At 51.7% G+C, this 20,818-nt stretch overlaps 1 protein-coding gene and 1 long non-coding RNA gene across 5 annotated transcripts in view; one reads left to right on the forward strand and one right to left on the reverse strand.

Annotated features, from left to right (window-relative positions):
- The window catches only part of CEMIP (cell migration inducing hyaluronidase 1), a 162,130-nt gene that overhangs the window by 65,637 nt on the left and 75,675 nt on the right, over positions 1–20,818 (forward strand). The gene's annotated exons all lie outside the window — the stretch shown is intronic.
- Positions 4,202–12,460, reverse strand: LOC116749213. Of its 3 annotated transcripts, none has more exons than XR_004348537.1 (4): positions 12,339–12,460; positions 11,890–12,026; positions 6,393–6,688; positions 4,202–5,407 (listed from the first exon to the last, which is right to left on the reverse strand). It is a non-coding gene; the product is annotated as an uncharacterized LOC116749213 (long non-coding RNA). The 3 variants fall into 3 exon arrangements; XR_004348536.1 differs by lacking the exon at positions 12,339–12,460 and having other exon boundaries at positions 6,393–6,503; positions 6,590–6,688; positions 11,890–12,158; XR_004348535.1 differs by lacking the exon at positions 12,339–12,460 and having other exon boundaries at positions 11,890–12,158.

Genomic DNA, 20,818 nt, shown 5'->3' on the forward strand with positions numbered 1-20,818 from the left:
GGCTTTGCTGGCCCAAAGGGCACAGCCTGCCCGTGGATGGGAAGGGGGGGCCTGGGCAGAAGGAAGGGCTGGAGGAAGCGGTTGAACAGAATCACGGCTCCCGGCCTCTGAAAGCAAGGCCAGCCCTGCAGTGTGGGCTGCAGCCACCTAACAGGGGCCCAAGCGAACTTTGCAGGGTCACCCCAGCTGAAGCGTGCTCTCAGGGCTCTCCCAGTCGATGTGTCTCCTGATGAGTTCACACCCTCAACCCTGTGGCTTCAGGGACTTTTTAGAACTGCCTCTGCAGCGCACACCGCTCTCCTGATCTCCGGACCCACCCACGCAGCTGCCTGGTGCACGTCGATGCTTGGACGTGAGGGCATCTCAAATCCAGCAGGCCCTACCAGCCAGCGGAGAAATCTGCTCCCCATTCTTTTGGCGGGGGGCCCACCCTCCCTCCACCCTCCCTCCACCCTCCCTCCACCCCAGCTACAAACCCCTGAGTCATCTTGATATCCTCCCTCTAGCTCACCCTCTTCACGCCCCAGGGTGAATTACCGGCTCTGCCGGTGCCCAGCGTCCGTGCACACAGGAGCGAGGTGAATGTGGAGGAGGAAGGTCATAAAGGATGTGTAGGATGTCTCTTAGTTTGCAAGTCATGTTTGGTTAAGGGGAGTGAGCAACAGGGAGAGAGAGAGAAATTTTATCAGGAAGCAAGGTGTCAGTTAGGCTCACCGGGAAGTCCTCGAAGTCAGGCAGAATGGAAATTGGCGGAAGTAAGCAAGATATATGAATAGGTGGGGGGACTTCCCTGGCGGTCCAGTGGTTAAAACCCCATGCTTCCACTGCAGGGGGCGCGGGTTCCAGCCCTGGTCGGGGAACTAAGATCCCACATGCGGTGCTGCACGGCCAAAAAAAAAAAAAGTAAAAAAAAAAGGTGGGAAGGGCTTCCAGGCAAGAGGGACTGAGCGAGCAAAGACACAGAGGGAGATGCGGTCAAGGACCACCTGTGGGACACTGTGGGACCCACGAGGCTGCAGATTCTTTGACACAAAGTGTGATGAGTTAGGTTAGGGCCGCACTCCGCTAAGCCATCGGAAGTTTGTAGGTCGTGTTGGGGTGGCGGATGGGGCAGGACCGGCTGCTTCTGAGCAAGACGGACACATCATAAATATGTGTTCAGGGACGATTCTGGTGGCAAGACGGGCCGGGGAGAGAGGGGCCTGTTGTGGCTGGGCAGAGCGTGGACTGTGTCAGGGTCAGGGGATCGGCAGGGGTGGTAAGGGCGGGGGAGTTTTGGTGAGCATTGGGGGGGGGGGGCAGTGATTCGAAAAGAGTGGGGCATCTTCTTCCTTTTTTTAATTTTATTCTTTCAAATTAATTATCACTGGAGTAGAGTTGCCTTACAACGTTGTGTTAGTTTCTGCGGTGCAGCAAAGTGCATCAGCTCTACGTGTACATGTATCCCCTCTTTTTTAGATCTCCTTCCCATTTAGGTTACCACAGAGCACTGAATAGAGTTCCCCGTGCTATACAGTAGGTTCTGGGGCAGCTTCTTTATCGGTGTCTTCTTTGCAGTCCTCCAAGGAGATAGACAGGTGCTGAAGGGTAGGGTGAGGAGAAGCCATATTTTTAGGAACTTTGCTGATACTAAGGGGGGAGGGAGAGCAGGGGCGGGGAGGGAGGCCCACAGCACCTCAGTGGGGCCACAGTACGGTGCCTCAGCCCAGCTTTCCTCCTGGTCTGTCCGTTCACCTCTTCACTCATCAGGGCTCTGGGGTTGCCAGTGACAGAAACCCAACTTGAAGTAACTTGCACCAAAAGATTCTAGGTAGCGTTGAAAGAGCAAATGGTAAAAAGAGTAGTAGGGGGGTCAGATCTCAGGGACGACTTGGAGCAGTGCTGAAATGCTTTCAAGACCTTGACCTGTCCCCCCTCGTTGCCTTTTGGGTCCCTCAGGGTGGACTGATAGGGAACCAGGTCACTGCCAGGGCTGTTGCCTTGTGTTGAATAGCTTCCCCCATAACAGCAAGACTGTCCTCCATCTCGATTTCTAGCCCCAAGTCCACAATTCCAGGGAAGCGACCTGTTGGGTGGCTTGAGTCAGGTGTTGACCTGGGGACCAGTCAGCTGGGGCCAGCACTGGAGAGGTGTCATAGGAGTCCCTGTAGTGACCACATGGAAGAGGGAGGGCCAGGCTTTGGAAGAGAGGAGGTGGGCAGACAACCGTGGGGTCTAGCACCCCTTCACAAAAAAACAGGGAGAAATAAGGGAGGATACAGAAGGCAATGAGATGGGCCAGTGATTGGCTGACCGACTTAATCCCTCTCTGGATGAGGTTCTTTTTCAAGTTAAGACATTTGTTCGTGGATCTGTTGGTTCATTGATTCTGTTATTCGTCCAACAAGCATTGACTGAATCCTTATTCTGTGCCAGACCCTGGACCAGGCATACAGAGGTGAAAAAAAATAAGATTCCCTTCCCTCCAGTAGCTCACATTTTAGCATGGGAGAGACATGTGATAAATTCTATAATAATAATAATAAGTAAGTACTAAACAGAGATGGGAAATAAGGAAGAAAGTAGTGATTCATTCCTCTTGGAAATCCAATAAAAGGCTCCAGGAAGAGGTGAACTTTAGTTGCCCTTGATGGGCAGGGTAGGGATTCTCCAGGCAGTGATGCAGAAGGAGTGCTATGAGGAAAGGCACAGACCGTGAGAGTGTGTAGGGCATCGGGAGGGGGCGGTCATCTGGTGGTTCAGGATCGCCAGAGTGTAGGTTAGAGGGTTGGAGATGGAAAGTGGCAAGAGGTAAGGTTGGCTAGGCGCCGAGGGACCACTTCTCGAGGGGCCTGAGACATCACAGGTTTTGGAAGGGTGTGAACTACAAGATGCTGTAAGACTATTCTGACAGCAGAGCGGGGGACGGATCAGAAGGAGGAAGAGACTGGAGACGGCAGGCTGGTGAGGAGGCCCCCGTGAGTGTCCAGGAAGGCAATACAGAGGTCTCATGCTCGTGATTGGAGAGGGGAGAAGCGGAAGGAGGTCACTGCAGAACTTCACCATGGGCGGGATGAATCCACGAGCAACGCAGGGAGGAGACAAAGTTTGCTGGGGAAGAAGCGCCAGTCTGAGAGTTCCCTGTTGTCCTCCTGAGGAACAATCGGCTCCTTATAATAACGGAGCAGCCGGAAAAAAGGCAATGGCTTGCAAGCCAGACAGTTTGTACCCTAGAAGAGACGTGTCACTTACTGATGATGTGAATTTGGACAAATGGCTTAACCTCTGGGATATGGGGGGGGGGGCCAGATAGTGAGTAAATAGCCCAATGTCTGGCACATAGGAGGCGCTCAACAGGTGTCATTTGAATCAGAATCGGAACCTTTTGGGAATCGATGGCTGGTTTCAATATTGTGTTTTGGAAATTGGAGAGGTACAAATGACAGCTAATGGCAGTTAATGGAATGAGTTGAGTCTCGAGGACAGCGATTCGTTTTCGTGGCACGAGAAACGTTCTGACTGGCCATCTCCTCTGGTACCATCTTCCTTTGTACTGAAGCATATTTTTAAAAACTCTCTGGTCCCCATTCAAAGGAGGGTCTGACTCCTCTGCTTTCATGTCACGACACACTCTGAGGGATGCTCTCACCCCCTTCCTTTTTCCCTTTTATGCCAGGGGCCCCGGAGAAGAGACAAACAAGGTGGTGCTTAGTTCGTTTGAAATCCTCAGAGAGAAAGAAGACAAAGCATGTGCTGTGCTAAGTGTCTGGAAGCTGTTTATTTGATTTTCGGCTTGTTTTTGTTCCAACGTGAATTGAATTGTAGACACACGAGAGCAGCTCCTAATAGGTACCGATATAGCCAAGTGGTGAAATGCCCCCAACATCCCTCACTCACGTGTGCAGCCTTCATTAATCCTGCTCAGCTCGCTCCTATCCGGTCTTGGGATGTGGAGTGAGTCGGTGGCATCACATCCTCTATCCTAACAAAGTCGTAGCTACCGGAGAAGGGATTGTGTAGCCACATAAGAGAGTCAATAAGAATAGGGTAGAGGGCTTCCCTGGTGGCGCAGTGGTTGAGAGTCCGCCTGCCGATTCAGGGGACGTGGGTTCGTGCCCCGGTCCGGGAAGATCCGACATGCCGCGGAGCGGCTGGGCCCGTAAGCCATGGCCGCTGGGCCTGCGCGTCCGGATCCTGTGCTCCGCAACGGGAGAGGCCACAACAGTGAGAGGCCCGTGTACCACAAAAATAAATAAATTAAAAAAAAAAAAAAAGAATAGGGTAGAAATCCATGCAGAAAAATGTGTTGTCTCTGAAAGTACTAATGCCCATTTAAGACCTTAAGAGAGCAAGGCCAGATCACTCTTTTATGGGCTGAAGAACTAAGACCCTTTTATTGCAAGTAACAGAAACCAAGTTGAGTTAAATTTAGCAAAAATGAAAAAAAAGCAGAAGGTTGGATATATTCTAAGGACACAGAGGTTGTCTCCTAGAATAAAAAAAAAGGCAGATATAAAGTCAAGCCTCTGGCAGGGACTGGAACCAAGAGAAAAGGAATCGGCCAAGCTTTGGTCAGTTGTCCCCCCCGGCCCCGGTCCAATCGGTCTGGCCTAGGATCCAGGACTTTTATTGAACACGCATGGCTCCAGGAGGGCCCACCCTGTGAAATGGGATCACGGAGGGTCTGGAGCACAGAGTAGAGACCTTGGCTCAAGACAGAGATTTGGAAGCCTCAGAACATGGGGGTCTTAAAATATGATGAAGTGATGTACTCCGCATATGGTGTTGAACGATTCTGCAGTATTCATTTAGGAGTTTACTTTTAACATAACACGGATATATGAACTAACAGCTGTTTATCATTTCAAAAGATATTGTACCCCAGTGCTTCGTATTCAAACATCCATATTATAAATTGTTGCTGATAAATATTTTATAGATGATGTAAGATAAAATTGTACATCAAAAAAGAAAAAAAAGAACATGGGGGTCTTTGAAACTCTGAGAAAGTAATTGACCCAATTTACATGGTGTGGATCTCATTGTAAGAGGTAGGACTACTTAGGAAAGAGATTGCAACGGAGAGTGTCGATTATAGACAGCAACATAAACTCTATGGGGAAGAACTGTTCCCTCATCTCTGGGCCCCTACTCTCACCTCCCCAACTCAAGGACAGCAGTGTACACGTAACAGGGGCTGGATACGTGTAGAGGTTGAGTCATATGAAACTACTATTTCTAAGTTCAAAATGGTTGAACAGCAACGATTTCATATTGTTCAACTAAATACACGATGCACGTATGTTGAATCGCACGGGGACCCGGCTTTGAATCTTCATTATGGGACCTTGGGCAAATCATGGGCTCCATGGTTTTGAAGGTCCTTCCTTGCTCCAAGGTGCTGGAAATACAACTTCCAGATTTAATCCTAGGGGCAAACGGACAGTCAGAGGCAGGAAAAAGCTGGAGTCAGAGAGCTCTGAGTTCACATCCCAGCCAGGCACCACCCCAGCTTCTGCAGGCCCTCGGTGAGTCAGGCAGGCCTGCCCCGAGTTGATAATGCCACCTCCTATCTGAGCCAGCACTCTCCCATTTAATGGTGAGAAGCAAGGAATAACTTTTTCCAGCTGAAGCCTCTGGAAGATCTTAGGCAGCACAGCCAAGCTGGGCTGAACCCAGGCCAGAATCCTGGGCCACAGCTCAGCTCAGCTTAGCAGAGGAAGCCAGAGCTTGAGGTGGAGGCTTTGTGAGCTGCCTGGTAGCTATTCCTGGCTGTGAACCAGGTGTGGGCGGTAGCCCCCAGGAGATCAAGGGCCTGGGGAACGCTTCAGGCTCTGTGCAGTCCCTCCCCCTTGAATCCCATCTTCAATAGTGTCTGTCGGGCAGGAAGCCCGGGGCTGACATGCACACATGCCCGGTGTCCTGACTTCTCAGGGCCAGACTTTCTCAAAAGCATTCCTTGAGCGTCCGCTGGTTTCAGCAAATATGAATCAGTTGCTGTTCTGCCCTTTCCAAGAGCGAGCACGGCCAGTAATGGAAGGTAACTTTTATAGCGTGCTAACTGCATAGCAGGGGCTCTCCTACGCTCTTTGTGTACATTATCTCTTTCAATTTTCTCCGAATCTCCCTTAGATGGAAGATACTAACAGCTTTGTGTGCTGGAGAGGAATCTTAGCCTACAGTGTTGAAGGGAGGTCGTTTTAAAAAGTTGAATGGGGAAGGGAAAATCAGGAAGAGGAAAAATAAATCCACAGGATACTATCATAAAATATTGAGCCACTACTAGGTTAAAAAGAACCTACGGAAATTTCCCAGAATTGCAGAGCCTTTTAGCGGCAGGGTTAAGATTCAAACTCACGTCTGAAAATCAGAGCTCCTTCTCAGCAACATAGAGTAACATTTAGAACACTTACTATTTGTGCCACGGGCTCTGCCCGTCCCTTTGCGTGTCTTGTCGCAGCCGTTTGAGGAGGTTTCCATTATTACCAGCATCTTACAGATGACGAAGCCTGGAGAACAGGGAGCTACCAAAACGTGCCAAATTTCACACAGTTGCTACGTGACGAAGTGGGGATTTGACCCAAGGACACCCGCCTCTTGTGTATCTTACTGGGTTTGAGGACAGTGGCAAACAGCATCGTCTGGCTGTGTTATAGTAGCAAAGTTGTTCCTCCTTTTTTCTCCCAAGCTCCATTTCACTTGGGGTTCCCTAGAACAGAAATATTAAAGCAATTATGGGGACTTCCCTGGTGGCGCAGTGGTTAAGAATCCGCCTGCCAATGCAGGGAACACCGGTTCGATTCCTGGTCCGGGAAGATCCCACATGCTGCGGAGCAGCTAAGCCCGTGTGGCACAACTACTGAGCCTGCGCTCTAGAGCCTGTGAGCCACAACTACCGAGGCTGTGTGCCACAACTACTGAAGCCCTCGCGCCTAGAGCCTGCGCTCCACAACAAGAGAAGCCACCGCAGTGAGAAGCCTGCGCATCGCCACAAAGAGTAGCTCCCGCTCATCGCAACTAGAGAAAGCCCGCGCACGGCAACAAAGACCCAATGCAGCCAAAAGCAAATAAATAAATTTATAAAAAATAAATAAATAAGTAAATTCTTAAAGCAATTATGTAGTGTAGTCTATTCATGCGATCGATTACCCCTCAGCAGTCCTAAGAAGTGAACTATCGATACAAGTAACAGTATGGATGAATCCCGGAAGCGTGCAGAGGAAAAGAAGCTTGACATAAAAGACTACATATTAGATAATTCCATCTATATGATGTTCTAGAGCAGGCAAAACGAATCTATGGTATGATTCTGATATTACTCAGCTAGACTAGTGGTTGCCTCTTGCAAGAGGGAATTAACTGGGAAAGGGCGTGAGAGAACTTTCTAGGGTAATGGTAATGTTCTATACCTTGGTAGGTGCTTGGGTTACACAGGTACATGCATTTGTCAAAACTCAGCCAACGTACACTGGAGGCTTGTGTGTTTCATTACATGTAAACTTTACCTCAACAGATTTTAAAAAATGAAATGAATATTGAAAGTTAATAAAAAGCATGCTGAAGCAGTTAGATGGAAAGGTACTGGTGCTTACAATTTGCTTGGAAATGCAACCAAAAAATAAGGTTGATTTCTGGATGGATAGATAGTTATGTGATAAAGCAGATAAAGCAGAATGTCACTGGTAGCTTCTAGGTCATGGGTATGTTGGTGTTTGCTGTGAAATTCTTTCAACTTGGCTGTATGCTTGAAATTTTTCATAGTAAAGTGTTGGGGGAAGCAGTTATGTGGAGCCCTGGGGTCCCCTAGTGGTGAAGCAGGGGGTCCCCAGAGCTCAGAGCTGTTCCAGGAGCATCTCCCAGCAGGCACCGTCCATCCTTATTCACGTCTGTTACAGCCCTTGTGTGGGACCCAGTTCTGAATAAGCACGAAAATACACATTTCCCTGGCTCTTCCTTTACAGAAAATAAAAAACGGAGGCCTGGAGGAGCCTTGCTCAGAGTCTCCCAGGATAGCCAGGACTGCTGATTTCTAGTCACTTCAGGTTTATCAGAGCCCGTTTTTCCCCCCAAGATCACAGGCTTTTGTTTCATAGCCCAAGGCTGCGAATCACACCTGTGTGCAGGAGTACAGGTAACTGATCCCAGGCGCGAGGAGCCAGTGGCACACAGGGCAGTAAAACAAACCTCGATTGGGGCTCTGCCTGGTGTTGTTTCCTATAGGTGTATTTGAAGTAGTAGGAAACCAGAGTGGTTTCTACAAATAAATAACCCGGGAAAAGACAAGCCCCTCAGATCAAAGGCGGACTCTGGCCTAAACTTGAACCAGAATCGAGCACGCTCTTTCGACTCTGATCTGGCGAGCAGAGAGAGGAGTGGAGAAAGTCTATCTGCTGTGCAAACATTCTCTGTCTCTGCCCTTCCTGGGTTTGTGTGAGCCTGAGAACGGGAGTGGGGAGGAAGGCTGCGCTCTCTGAACTTCTGCCAGGCCCTGCCTCATGACATTCCAGCCCGGCTCCCAGACACAGCAGGTGCCAGCACGTTGGCTCCTTGTTGTGTCCGAGCCCAGGGGGCTCCCCCGTGGGCCACACGCTGGTCTCAGGGCTCTCACGTCAGCCTTCTGGCGCCCCCGGTGCTTTGAGGAACCTTTCACAGTCTACCTCCTTTGTCCTGAGTTTGGTAGCCCTACTGGTTGATACTAGTGCTCCTGGGGGAAAAGGGAGATGGAAAGAGGTGCACGGAAAACAGCAAGTCTGACTCCGCGTGGCTAACACGCTTTCCGGTGATGCTGATGACGCTAGTTCCTGGACCACACTCTGCGCGGCACTACCAGCGGTCCCAGTCCCCCCCTGCAGGAAGCTTATGGACAGTAAGCAAACTCACAAGCAAATATATGATTATAAACTGTCGCAAGTGAAGAGAGGACACTGTGAAAGGTACTGTCCGAGAGGACCTTCTTCAGATGGGAAGAAGCTGTCAGGAAACGCATCTCTAAGAACAGGGCTTTTCATCGATGGTTGTACTGCAAATAGTTGTGATTTCTGTGTGCTCGTGAGAGGAGGTGAACTCAGGGTCTTTGTAGTCTGCCATCTTGGCTGACTCCGTCTGGGCTTTAACTGAGACCCGAGGATGGCTGGAGTGGAGGAAAGCATTCCAGGGACAGCATGTGAAAAGGTCCTGGGGCAGGAAGGAGCTTGACATCTTCAGAGGAGATTACAAAGGGGCCAACGTGGCAGGAGTGGAGACTGGTGTGAGAGGATGCTGGAGAGGAGGCCAGGCTGGGTGAGGAGTTCTGACTTCATTCTACATGAGATCGGAGCCATTAGAGGGTTTGAAGCAAAAATGTGCCGCGATCTGGCAGACTGGCTGGTCTGTGGAAGACGGATTGGGGTGGGGATGGGGGGTAGGCCACTAGATGGTTCTTACGGAATCCTACAGGAAAGTCCTAGACCATGGTGGTGGCAGTGACTTTCTTTTTTCCTAATGTGGGTCACCTTTCCAAGGGACACACAGGTCTGGGGGACCTGCTACAATTGGAGAAAGGAAGTCTCTTTCCCCAACAAAGTAATTTGAGGCCTCATTGATTACAATGGGCATCTTATGAGAGCAAAAAACTTGTAAGAACTCACCTCCATCTTGCCCTTCCCTTTTTGTTCCTTATTAGTCAGGATTGTGTCTATAGCAAATGTCAAAGACACAACGCAAATTGGCTTAAACAAAAAGGAACGGTGTTGGCTCAGGTAGCTGAAAAGTCCAGGGACAGCACTAGCTTCAGGTAGAGTTGGGTCTGGGTACTCAAGTGTCATCTCTCTCCACCTCTAGGCTCTGCCTTCCAATGTACAAGCTTCATTGTCAGGCAGGCTCTCCCAGCACAGAGGCCAAGATGGCCCCAGCGATTCCAGGCTTGCCAGCCGTGGTAGGACGAGAACCAGCTGTCCCAATAGTTCCATGCCCTCTTTCTTTGTCTTGGGTCCCGTGACCATCCCTGAACCAATCACAGCAGCCAGGGAAAGGAACATATTCATTGGCCAGGCTGGGTCACACGTCTACCTCGGGAGCCAGGGTGGGTGAGTCAGCCCCACTGGAACCAGGGGGACTGAGATTGAGGGAGGATATAGTTCTCTATGCTGTACAGTAGGTCCTTTTTAAGTCAATCCCCCCGATTGGATAATTGATGAAGCACTGAGCCATGTGGGCCCTGCTGTGATGAGAGGCGTGGTTTCTCTCATCACCCCCGCCCCAGCTGTGTGGTTCCCTGCCATCCTCTGTCCTCCCCGTTAAGCTCCAGCGCCTGGCTTCCTGCTCCCGCCTGGCATGCTTCCCCTGCTGGGTCCCTCTGCCCGGATGTCCTCACAGCACCCCTGCCCTGTCCCTTCAGGTCTCTGCTCGTGTGGCATCTTCTCAGTGAGAACTTCCCTGACTGTCCATATATAGCAGCTTCTCCCCACATTATCTGCAAGACTTTTCTCTATAGCTCTTAACATCATCGGACACATACAGGGTGTGTTTATTTGCTCTTCATTCCTTCTCTACTCCCACCCCACCGCCACCACTAGACTAAGCTCTAACCTAACCCGGGGCAGGGTCTTTGCCTGAGTTGTTTCCTCTGTGGCCCAGTGCCTAGAACCAGCATACAGTAGGCACTCAATAAATACGTGTGGAATTAATCCAACTCCAGCAGAGTCCTCCGGGCTGCACTCCCATTCTTGCCCGTCCCTCCCCTCCGTCCCTTCCAGCAGCATCTTTATAAAATACATGTTTTCCCCTGGCTCCTCCGCTCTGCCTGGGGCCCCCCCAGGCTTTTAGGATAAAGACCAAACTCCTTAACTTCACACCGAAGGTGCTTCAGGAACCGGATCCTGCGCTCTGCCCGTCTCTGCCGTTCCTCGGCACTGGCTGCACCCTCACTCTTATTTTGCAGGGGAAAATGCTCTTTGAAATAAAGCTATTTGTGGGAATGAGACGGCACCCCTTAGTGTGGAGGATGGGTCAGAGGGGGCCAGCAGAAGACCCCAGGAGGTGGTGAGGAAGGGGCTGGAGCATTTCCCAGGAATCTTTCTGGAGCCTCAGACACAAGTGGGCACATAGAGGGCAACTTCAGGCCAGGAGAAGTGCCAAGCCAACTGCCGATGCTAGTATTTTCAGTTACAAGAACACAACGGATGCAGTGTTTATTGCTACAATCACCTACCCACTAGCAGACCACACAAAATGAGCGGGGAAGGTGTGTAGCCAATGGTTCGACTTGGGCAGCTCCAGGTTCTGACGCAGTCCCGGGAGAGGCTTCCCTCTGAGGGTCGCTGAACTCTGTGACCAGGCTGCTCTGAGCATCACTTACGTTTTCAGCTGCCAGCCGCGGGGGGCACGGGGCTCTGATGGCTGGGCTTCACGGCGTTTGCCCAGGACAGGGCGCAAGGGGTAAAAGCCCCGTAGCCGGGCAGCATCCCGGGCTCCCTAAGAAGCTTTCCCTTGGCAAGGAGAGGAGTGCCAGCCAGCGGGGCTGCTGTGCCCTCTGCGGATCTCGCCCCGCAAAGCCAGAGTTGAGACCCAGGTCAACTTGTCCTTGAAGTCAGGTGACAGCTTCTGTCCCCAAAGACCTGCTTGCATCCACTGATGTGTAAGGAGGCTACAGAGGTTGAGGAAGCTGGAGTGGACAGGTGGAACGTACCCTGTCTCTCCAGATGAGGCTTGCTTATCTGTGGACCCATCTGGTGCACTGGGAAGACCCGAGAGATGCTCAAAGGCAGGGAAGGGCAGTGAGGCTCCTGGGAGAGCAGTCCTGTACTGGGAGAAAGCATCGTGCGCCCTGTAGACTCAGTGTTGGGACCAAAGGAACAGGGTAGAGGGGGACCCAGCTGCCCTAGCAGAGGGCTCTGCCCAGACCCGTGTACACTGAAAGAACCTAATACGTACCTTGGAAGCCTGGGCAGCTGGCTGTGGGAGCGTGACAGGGCGGACTCTTCCTCTCTGTGCGATGAGACGGGCAGCTCCCGTGGTGGGGACTCGCCCCAGCGCCATGCACCAAGTTGGCAGCAGTGGGCTCGCCTCCCCTGCGGCAGCGGGGTAGGGGAGCGATGCAGGGCTCAGCCGGCGGGGGGCAGAGATGTTGCTTGTTGCTCAGCTCAGCCCCGAGCTGAGTGGCTGGGGCATCCCGGGGCAGACAGGACTGATCTGTGGATGCGTGTAGGCAGACAGGACTGATCTGTGGATGCGTGTAGGTGGCCAGGAGGAGTCTCAGACACCCTGGGGGAAAGAGGAATCAAGCAAGGGGCCGGACTTCCCCTGTGAATAAGGAGGCTCAGGGGTGTCAGGTGTCTAACTCCTGGGACTAAGGGTAGGGGATGCCGGGACGCTTGGACTACCTTGGAGAGTAGGCAGTGCCCTCTCCAGAGAGCGCTGGGGTTGGTGGAAGGGGCCAGGACCCTTCGCTGCAGCCTCTGGTCACCTCAGACAGCGGCAGAGGCAGGCTGGCCTTGGACTTGGTGAGTCTGGGAAGGTGCACCCACATCAGTCATCTGACTTTCCCTCTTCCTTCGTGATCTTGGGGGAGGAAACCAGTTTTAAGAGGGAAGTTACTCTTTTTTCCTCAGTTGAGGACTTGAAAGATTTTTTTAAAAAGAGTTATGATTTTAAAACTTAATCAGCTTGTTAAATGCCTCCAGTTTCTGCTTCCATACTCCCACCTGTTTTTTTTCAGAGAGCATCGGACACAGAGCCGAAAAGTTGCAGAGCAGACAAATAGCCAAGTGGGTTGTTCCTCCAGCGATCGTTGGGCAAACCCATTCGCTCGTTGTCTACGTCCACTGGGCAGCCGCCGTGTGTTGGGCTGCAGGAAAAGACAAATGGGTTTACATAGAGGCTGCCCCCAAGGAGCCTTCCGCCCAGTGTGGAAAACGTTGAGGAGCTCTGAAGAGAGAAGGAGATAGTTCAAAGAAAGATTTGATCATTAAGCTGTGAATGCAGAGGAAGAAGCAATTGCTGTAGACTTTAGGGCCAGAGGGAATTCCTCAGAGGGATTAGAAATGGAATCTTAAAACAAACTGCCAATTTCCAAAGGTCACACGTGGCAGCTGGGAGGACCGTGGCAGAGAAAGGACGTTTATATCAAGGAAGCAACAGAGCATGCGTGAGTCCATTGGGGGGCCAGTAGGGGGTTCGTGTAACAGTCTGGGACCAAGAATGATCTGCTTTCTGGGTACTGTTTCCTTCTCCCCATTCACCACCTTTTTAACATCCCCCCTCGCCCCACAGGTGTCGTGTCTTCATCCGTGGAATTCCCCAGAGAAGTGGTCATTTAATACTGGGGTGTGTCCACAAGTCATCTTTTATTTATTTATTTCTAGCTCCCTCCTCTTCCCTTTTGGGAGCTCTGGGGTTTTTTTGTTTTGTTTTTTTTTTTTTTTTGCGGTACGCGGCCTCTCACCGTTGTGGCCTCTCCTGTTGCGGAGCACGGGCTCCGGACGCACAGGCCCAGTGGCCATGGCTCACGGGCCTGGGAGCTCTGTTTTGCTTCAATGTTAGGCAAAGGCCAAGCCCTCGTGGAATAAAACAAGGAACCAAGTTGCCAACCGAAAGGACTTCCTCCCACCTTCCCATTCCACCCTGTCTGTACTCTTTCTAATAAGAAAGCTTCCTATTTCAGGACCCAAGACTCTGGCCTGCTGTGTCTGCCACCCTTCACATTATCCAGGCAGGACTTTTTGCCCAGAGCCCAGGGTGGGGCTTCCATTAAGTCATATTTGTGTTTCTTCCCCCACTACAAAAACACATTGCACCACTGGGCGCAAGTTCCCTATGTAAAGTCCTCTAGGTCAAGCTTTTGAGGAAGCATCTCTTGTTTTGCGGTACCTCTCAGGGGATGGCATAGTGCTACAAATCTGTCCGTGAAAGAGGTTAAAAATCCCATTTAGTGAGCGAGGCTGGCGATCGGCTGCATCAGGCAGTGAACAGAAACCAGACAGGGATGATGGTGATAAACCGACATTATGGCACCTTACGGCCCAGCGGACCACTCACTGTGTCACACACATGGCATGCATCTTTCCATCCCATCCAGGAGTCCTAGAAGGCAGCTGGAAGGATTCCCCCATTTTACAGCTGAGGAAACAGAGCCTCGGACTGTTAAATGAATGGACAAGTTCATACATGGCTCTTTTTAAAAAAATTTTTTTTTAATTATTTATTTACTCATTATGTCTGCACCAGGTCTTAGTTGTGGCACAAGGCATGCAGGATCTTTAGTTGCAGCATGCGGACTTCTTAGTTGCGGCATGTGAACTCTTAGGTGCGGCGTGCATGCGGGATCTAGTTCCTCGACCAGGGATGGAACCAGTGCCCCCTGCATTGGGGGTGCAGAGTCTTACCCACTGGACCGCCGGGCAAGTCCCCACACGTGGCTCGTAAGTGGGAGATCTGAGACTTAAACTTGGATCTTGTGACACAGCCTGCATGCTTAGCCAATGAGCCGTCAAGTATTCATGAGTGACACTTAACTGGTGGTTGACAAGTGTCTCTGGACTGAATTGACCCTCTGAACTAGTGGCTCTCAAACTTGAGCAACGTCAGAATCACTGGAGGGCTTGTTACAACACAGGTGCCTGAGCCCACCCCCAGCGGTTGAGTCAGTAAGTCAGTAGGTCTGGAGTGGGACTGAGAATCTGAGTTTCTAACAGGTGGAGTCAGGGACGCCACCATGAGAACCGTTGCTCCTAACCGTCTCCAAGCTCTAGTTTGATCTTAAACCACTCTGAGTATTGAGGCTCTAAATCGCAAGTTTCTACAGTGACGGAAATGTTCCAGATCTGCGTGCCCAACATGGTAGCCACGAGCTACCAATGGCGATCGAGCTCTTAAGATGTGCCTAGTGTGACCGAGGCACTGAGTTTTTAATTGTATCTGATTTGAATTAAATGTAAATGTCCATAGCCACGAGTGACTGGCAGCTACTGTATTGGACAGCATAGCTCTAAACAAAAGGGCAAGTTAGATATGTCATTGTTGCTAAACTGTTTACTCCAGTGTTTAACCTCCAGTGAGTCAGTGAGAAACTCTTCCTTAGGAAACATCTGGTTTGCTGGGAGGGCCGGGCTCATCATTTAGACCGCGATGCCTGATGCATAGGGCGATGGGACCGGGGGATCTCTTTGGGGGCAGGGTTCTTACCTTCCTTTTCCACCAGGACCAGCACAGTGCCCACTCATGGGATGCTGAGACCACGTGTGTTGCCTGAACAGGAGGGAAGACTGGTTTCAGAGCTGCCTTCCTCCCAGCTGTAATGGGTGAAGGCTTTGACGCTCCCAGCCCCGGTAGCTGATTCAGTGATGAGATGAGAGATTTGGATTTGATGGCACAGCAGGACCTGACGGGATTTGTTCAGATATGCTTGGGGATGGGAGTGGTCCGTGATGGTGAATTTCTCATATCACAGGGAACTGCAGTGTCTCTCCTCCTTGGCTTTGCAGGTGGCTCCCCACTGGGGATTTCCCCTGTCAAAGGAGGTATTTTGTTTGGGGGAGATAATTTAAGACTCTATGGAAGTATAAAGTGTTCCTGAGGCTATCCAAACTGTGACTTAAACCCTCAGTTGAAATAGGGGCAGGAACAGATGGGCCCAGTCTTCCCCCCCCTTCCCTTTCCTCCCAGGCAAGCAGGGTGGCAGGGAAGGCGACATATGTCCCATATTTTGGAGCCAGAGGGCAATTTTCCTATCCATTTACTGCTCCTGATCATGAGCGACAGTCTTCTGCACTGTGGGCCTCAGTTTGCCCATCTGTAAAATGGGGAGGGTGGGATTGCATGAGATCCTTGCTACTCAAAGCATGGCCCACCGCCCAGCAGCAGCAGCCTCACCTGAGAGCTGGTTGGAAATGCAGAATCAGACCCCACCCCAGACCTGTGGGATGGGAATCTGCATTTTAACAAGTCCCCCGACGTGGTTCAGGTGCACAGCCAAGGGCTGGCTGGAAAGGGTCTCCGATTCCCATCAACTCCTGCATTCTGTGAGCCTGACGCTAACTGGCAAGTGGCTTAGTCTTGAGGAATTAGAGGCCCGGTTTCTGGAGAAGAGACCAGGTTTTGGAATGTCCCTGGTCTTTGGGGAAGGTTTTTGATCTTTGCAGCAATGAGAGAGGTCGGGGCAGGTATGTTTCCAAAAGAAAGGAGTAGCTCATGCCAGCAGAGCACGTATCACGGGGTACCCTGGGAGACGCTCTGATTTGCAGAAGCCAAGGGTCTTCTAAATGCTTCTCTCTGAGGAGGGGGGTGGGGGTCCCTGTCCCTGGGGTCCCCAGCATAGCAGCCTCACACTGAGAAAGGGCTCGGGGCTGCCAGGGTTCTCCTGTGTTTCTCTGTGATCCAAAAGGATACTTGGGCTGCCCTGTCTCCTGCCTCCTCCTTCTCCCTGGGGATGCTGCGTCAGGACCAGGTGACCAGAGAGGCGCCTTTCTCTTCTCGGGGGAGCTGGGCCTGGGCTGGGATGTGTGGCCGGCAGACCAGGGAGTTGGCGGGGGGGGGGGGGGGGGGGGGGGCCCTGCTAGGGAACGTTATGGAGGGGTTCTGCAATTCATCAGGGGAGCTTTCTGTCGAGAGGGAACGAGCTCCCGGGACTCTGCCTTCCTGTTTCCATGGTTTCTGGTAGCCACTGAGGTGGACCTGTGGTTTCCTATCCAGAGAAGGATCTGAGTCGAGCCTGTGCAGGTGACCCAGCCTGCACCAGCCCCGTTGGGCCCTCCAGGAACCATGGCACAGATTTTAGGGCCCGTGAACAAGAAACCTAGGTCATAGTGAAAGGGAACACCAGTGCTTTCCTGACCACAAGAGAGCTGGAGGGAGATTCTTGCCACCTTCCCCAAACTTCGCCCCGGTTTGCTGTCAGGATCGTTAATCTGTCCACACGGCTCGAATCAAACATTGCCTCCTCCCACTGTGCCCAGCCGGGAGGTAGGTGGGGGTAGTGTTATTGTTCCTTTTTTATGAAGCGTGGACTCTGGAGCCGGACCTCCTGGGTTCAAATCCTGGATGGGCCCCCTGCTGGCTCTGTGACCCTCAGCAGAATCCCAGGCCCCACCACACACCTACCGAAGCAGAATCTACGTTCTAGCCCGCTCTCCAGGGGATGTCTGCGTGCAGTAAAGTTGGGGAAGTGCTAGCCGGGTTCTCTCTCACAATCCTACCAGCTCCTACATTCTCTTAGTTTGCGATGACATTGCAAATCATTTAATCTTTAGGAATTGGAAGCACAGTTTCCGAAGGAGAGAGCAGGCTTTGAACTTTGCCACCTGCTAGCTGTGTACCCTGGCTACCAAAAGAAAAGTGACACTCTTTGTGCCTCAGTTTCCCCATCCGTAAACTAGGGATTAATAACAACACCTAGCTACGAAAGACTAAATTAGCCAGTAGACGAAAAGTGCATAAAGCAGCGCCTGACACCTAGAAAAGGCTGTGTTAGTGTTTGCTACATGATCATTATTGGCATTGCTGGTGAGAAAGCCGTCAGCTTCAGACAGATTAGCGAATTTACTCAAGGGTGCCGTGTTAGCTTCCTGGGGCTACCGTAACAGAGTACCGCAGGCTGGGTGGCTTCAACTACAGAAATGTATTTTCTCAGTGTTTTGGAGGCCAGAAGTCCAAGATCAAAGTTTCAGCGGGTTTGACTTCCGAGGCCTCTCTCTCCTTGGCTTGTAGGTGGCATCTTCCTCCAGCACCTCACATGGCCTTTCCTCCGTGTGTCTGTGTCCTGCTCTCCTCTTCTTATAAGGACACCAGTCGTACTGCGTTAGGACTCACCCACATAACTTCATTTTACCTTCATTTCCACTGTCAAGGCCCCTTCTCCAGATACAGTCCCAGGCTGAGGGACTGGGGGTTAAGACTTCAGCACATGACTCTTGAGGGAACACAGTTCAGCCCGTAACAGGTTCAACCATTAAGTGGCATAAAAGTCAATCAAACTATGTCCGAGAGAATTCACGAGGTGTGGTTGTTCCAAAGCCCCCTCTGTCTCAGCAGGAGACAGAGTGGCCTATATACACATGTGTCATCATAAGGGAAGTGTCCAGATCCATTAGGCTGAAATCAAATCTTTCCCCTGACCTCCGCTCAGTGAGGCAAAGAGGGAATGTCCAGACTGTTCTGTCTGGACAGTGGTACCATCTCTTTTATCTCCCTTTGCCCAGGAAGTGAGCAGCTGGTCATTTTGGAATATGGTGCCTAGTGTTCTTGTCTCTCTCTCCTCTTGACAGTAGGATATTCCGGGCTTGGGGGTGGGGGGCAGGATTCATATCTGATCCTTTTCTGTACCACTCACAGGACATAATCTGGAGACCAAGATAGATGAGCTGATGTTTTTAGAGCCAGCCGATCTCAGCTGAGCCTCATAACAGTAACTCCTGGTTATGGGTAGTAGTATTGTTCCCATTTAAAAAATGAGAAGGCTAAGGCCCAGAGAGGTTGAGTGACTTGTCTAAGGTCACACAGCTGGTGAGGGCCGGAGTTGGAACTCTAACCAGGTTCTCAGCTCCGTCTCCCAGGCTCTTTCACCCATCGTGCGGTGCATCTTTCAGAACAGCAGCTCCCGCAGCTTGAGCACTGACCACCGGTCAGGCCCAGAGCTTTGCGATCTTTGCATAGAGCATCTCGTTTGATCCTCACAATGACCTTGGAATTTAAGATGCATTATTTCAGTTTTTTTAAAAAAATTAATTTATTTTTGGCTGTGTCGGGTGCTCGCTGCTGCGCGTGGGCTTTCCCTAGTTGCGGCGAGCGGGGGCTACTCTTTGTTGCGGTGCGTGGGCTTCAGTTGTTGTGGCACGTGGGCTCAGTAGTTGCGGCGCACGGGCTTAGCTGCTCGGCAGCATGTGGGATCTTCCCGGACCAGGGCTCGAACCCGTGTCCCCTGCATTAGCAGGTGGATTCTTAACCGCTGCGCCACCAGGGAAGTCCCAATTATTTCAGTTTTACAGATTAAAAAAGCGAGGCCCGAGTGGTCACACGGTTTTCCCCGATGTGAACTGCATGGCTGGGATAGAAGACTCTGGAGCCTGCGCTCCTGGTCACCACAGTGTCCTGCTGGTCTGAGCCGGGCCTCGTCTAGGTTTGCACGAAATGAGAATTGCCTTAGTGCGGGTGTGACGGGGGAGTGACGGCTGTCACTGTGCTGTCTCCTACCCCAAACTGGCTTCCGGATCACCCTGCAGTCCATCTCACCCGCGGCCTCAGACCTTATACTGACCCTCCCCACTACCCCCTACTCCCTTTCTTTCTTTCTTTTTTTTTTTCACATCTTTATTGGAGTATAATTGCTTTACAATGCTGTGTTAGTTTCTGCTGTATAATAAAGTGAATCGGCTATATGTATACATATATCCCTGTATCCCCTCCCTCTTGCGTCTCCCTCCCACCCTCCCTATCCCACCCCTCTAGGTGGACCCCAGGCTTATCTCCCTGTGCTATGGGGCTTCTTCCCGCTAGCTGTCTCTTTTACATTTGGTATTTAATGATAATCCCTGAAGAAAGTTCTGGCTTCTGCAGGCTCTGCAGGCATCAAGAACCCACATCCCCCTGGGGTCAGGGATGCCAGGGGGCATGTACTTGCTAACGCTGCTGCCCCAGAGATGTAGGGGCCTCTCTGGAGGCTTGAATAACACCGGCGCTCCTTTCTCTCTGCAGGTGACAGGTTCTACCCCAGGGCAGCTGAAGGAAGAGCAAAGCCCCAGCCCCTGGTGTGTGATGGCAGCAGCGAGGAGACCCGGAGACAGAGGGTAGCAGGCGACGCCTCTCGTCCCTGCTTTTCCTCCTGCCCCTCCACGCCCCTGTGAGGCCTGGCAGACACGGCATGGAGCTGCAGCTGGACGGGAAGGTGCTGAGCTCCTGGAAAACGTTAGCTTGTTCTTGTGAAGCCTCGTGGAGTATCCCGCAGTGCCGGCCCTTCCTCTTCCAAATGGCTCTGCCAGAGGGGTTCACCGCACCCTGTAAGGACGAGGCCAGCTCAGGACCATTGGGACCCAGCAAGGGCAGCCTTCAGCCAGCCTCCAGCCAGCAGCTTCCTGCAAAGCCTTCTAGCATTGTTAGCCAACCGTGCACTCTTCAGAGGCCTTCAGCAGCTGGGAACCCTTTCAGGACTGTATGTTGCCAGCTGGAGAAGCTGAATCCTAACTCGTGTTGCCAGAGAGCTTTTAGTGGCCAGCTGAGAAAGCTGTCCTCTCCTGGTGAAGAATTCCCAAGTGAAATTTGAGAAGCTTTGGGATTCACAGCAACAGAATGTTTCTCGAGGTTTCTGTACTCAGGCCCTGGAAGCCACTCACGGAGGACCACCCCCAGCAATGTGGGGTCGCGACCTCTTTGGAGCAGGGGGACCTCTCTGTATCCAGTGGCACTCAGATATAGCAGGTCTCTCTCTTGAATGCTGGGGAAAAGAGGTTTTGAGCATTATCCTGCCAGTGGGAATCGTTTTTACATCCATCCCGAAAGTGATAACTTTTTTGTCTCTGAAATGGTCAGAAGATGTCAGGGCCACAGATTCCCCGTACTCCAACCTTCCACTCTGCACACGGGAAGTCGAGGCCCAGAGAAGGGAATGTCTGGATGAGGGTCACCCGGCAGTTAAGGCGGGAGGGGTGCCCGCACCCAGATTGCCCCCCGCACCCGGGTACCTCCACCCTGGGTGCCGGCCGCGTTCCTCTGCCAGCTCACGGCCCAAAGTTTGGGTTCCCTTCACGGAGCCCCAGGATGACTTGGGGCTTCTCAGCAGCAAAGAGCAAACTACCTTTGGTTTTTCTAAACAGATGGAGACTCGAGAGCTGGGCTCTGACTTTCCCCGAGGGCCACAAAACACTCCTGTCCCGGT

Source organism: Phocoena sinus, chromosome 2, assembly GCF_008692025.1.
Source record: "Phocoena sinus isolate mPhoSin1 chromosome 2, mPhoSin1.pri, whole genome shotgun sequence".
Taxonomy (NCBI): domain Eukaryota; kingdom Metazoa; phylum Chordata; class Mammalia; order Artiodactyla; family Phocoenidae; genus Phocoena; species Phocoena sinus.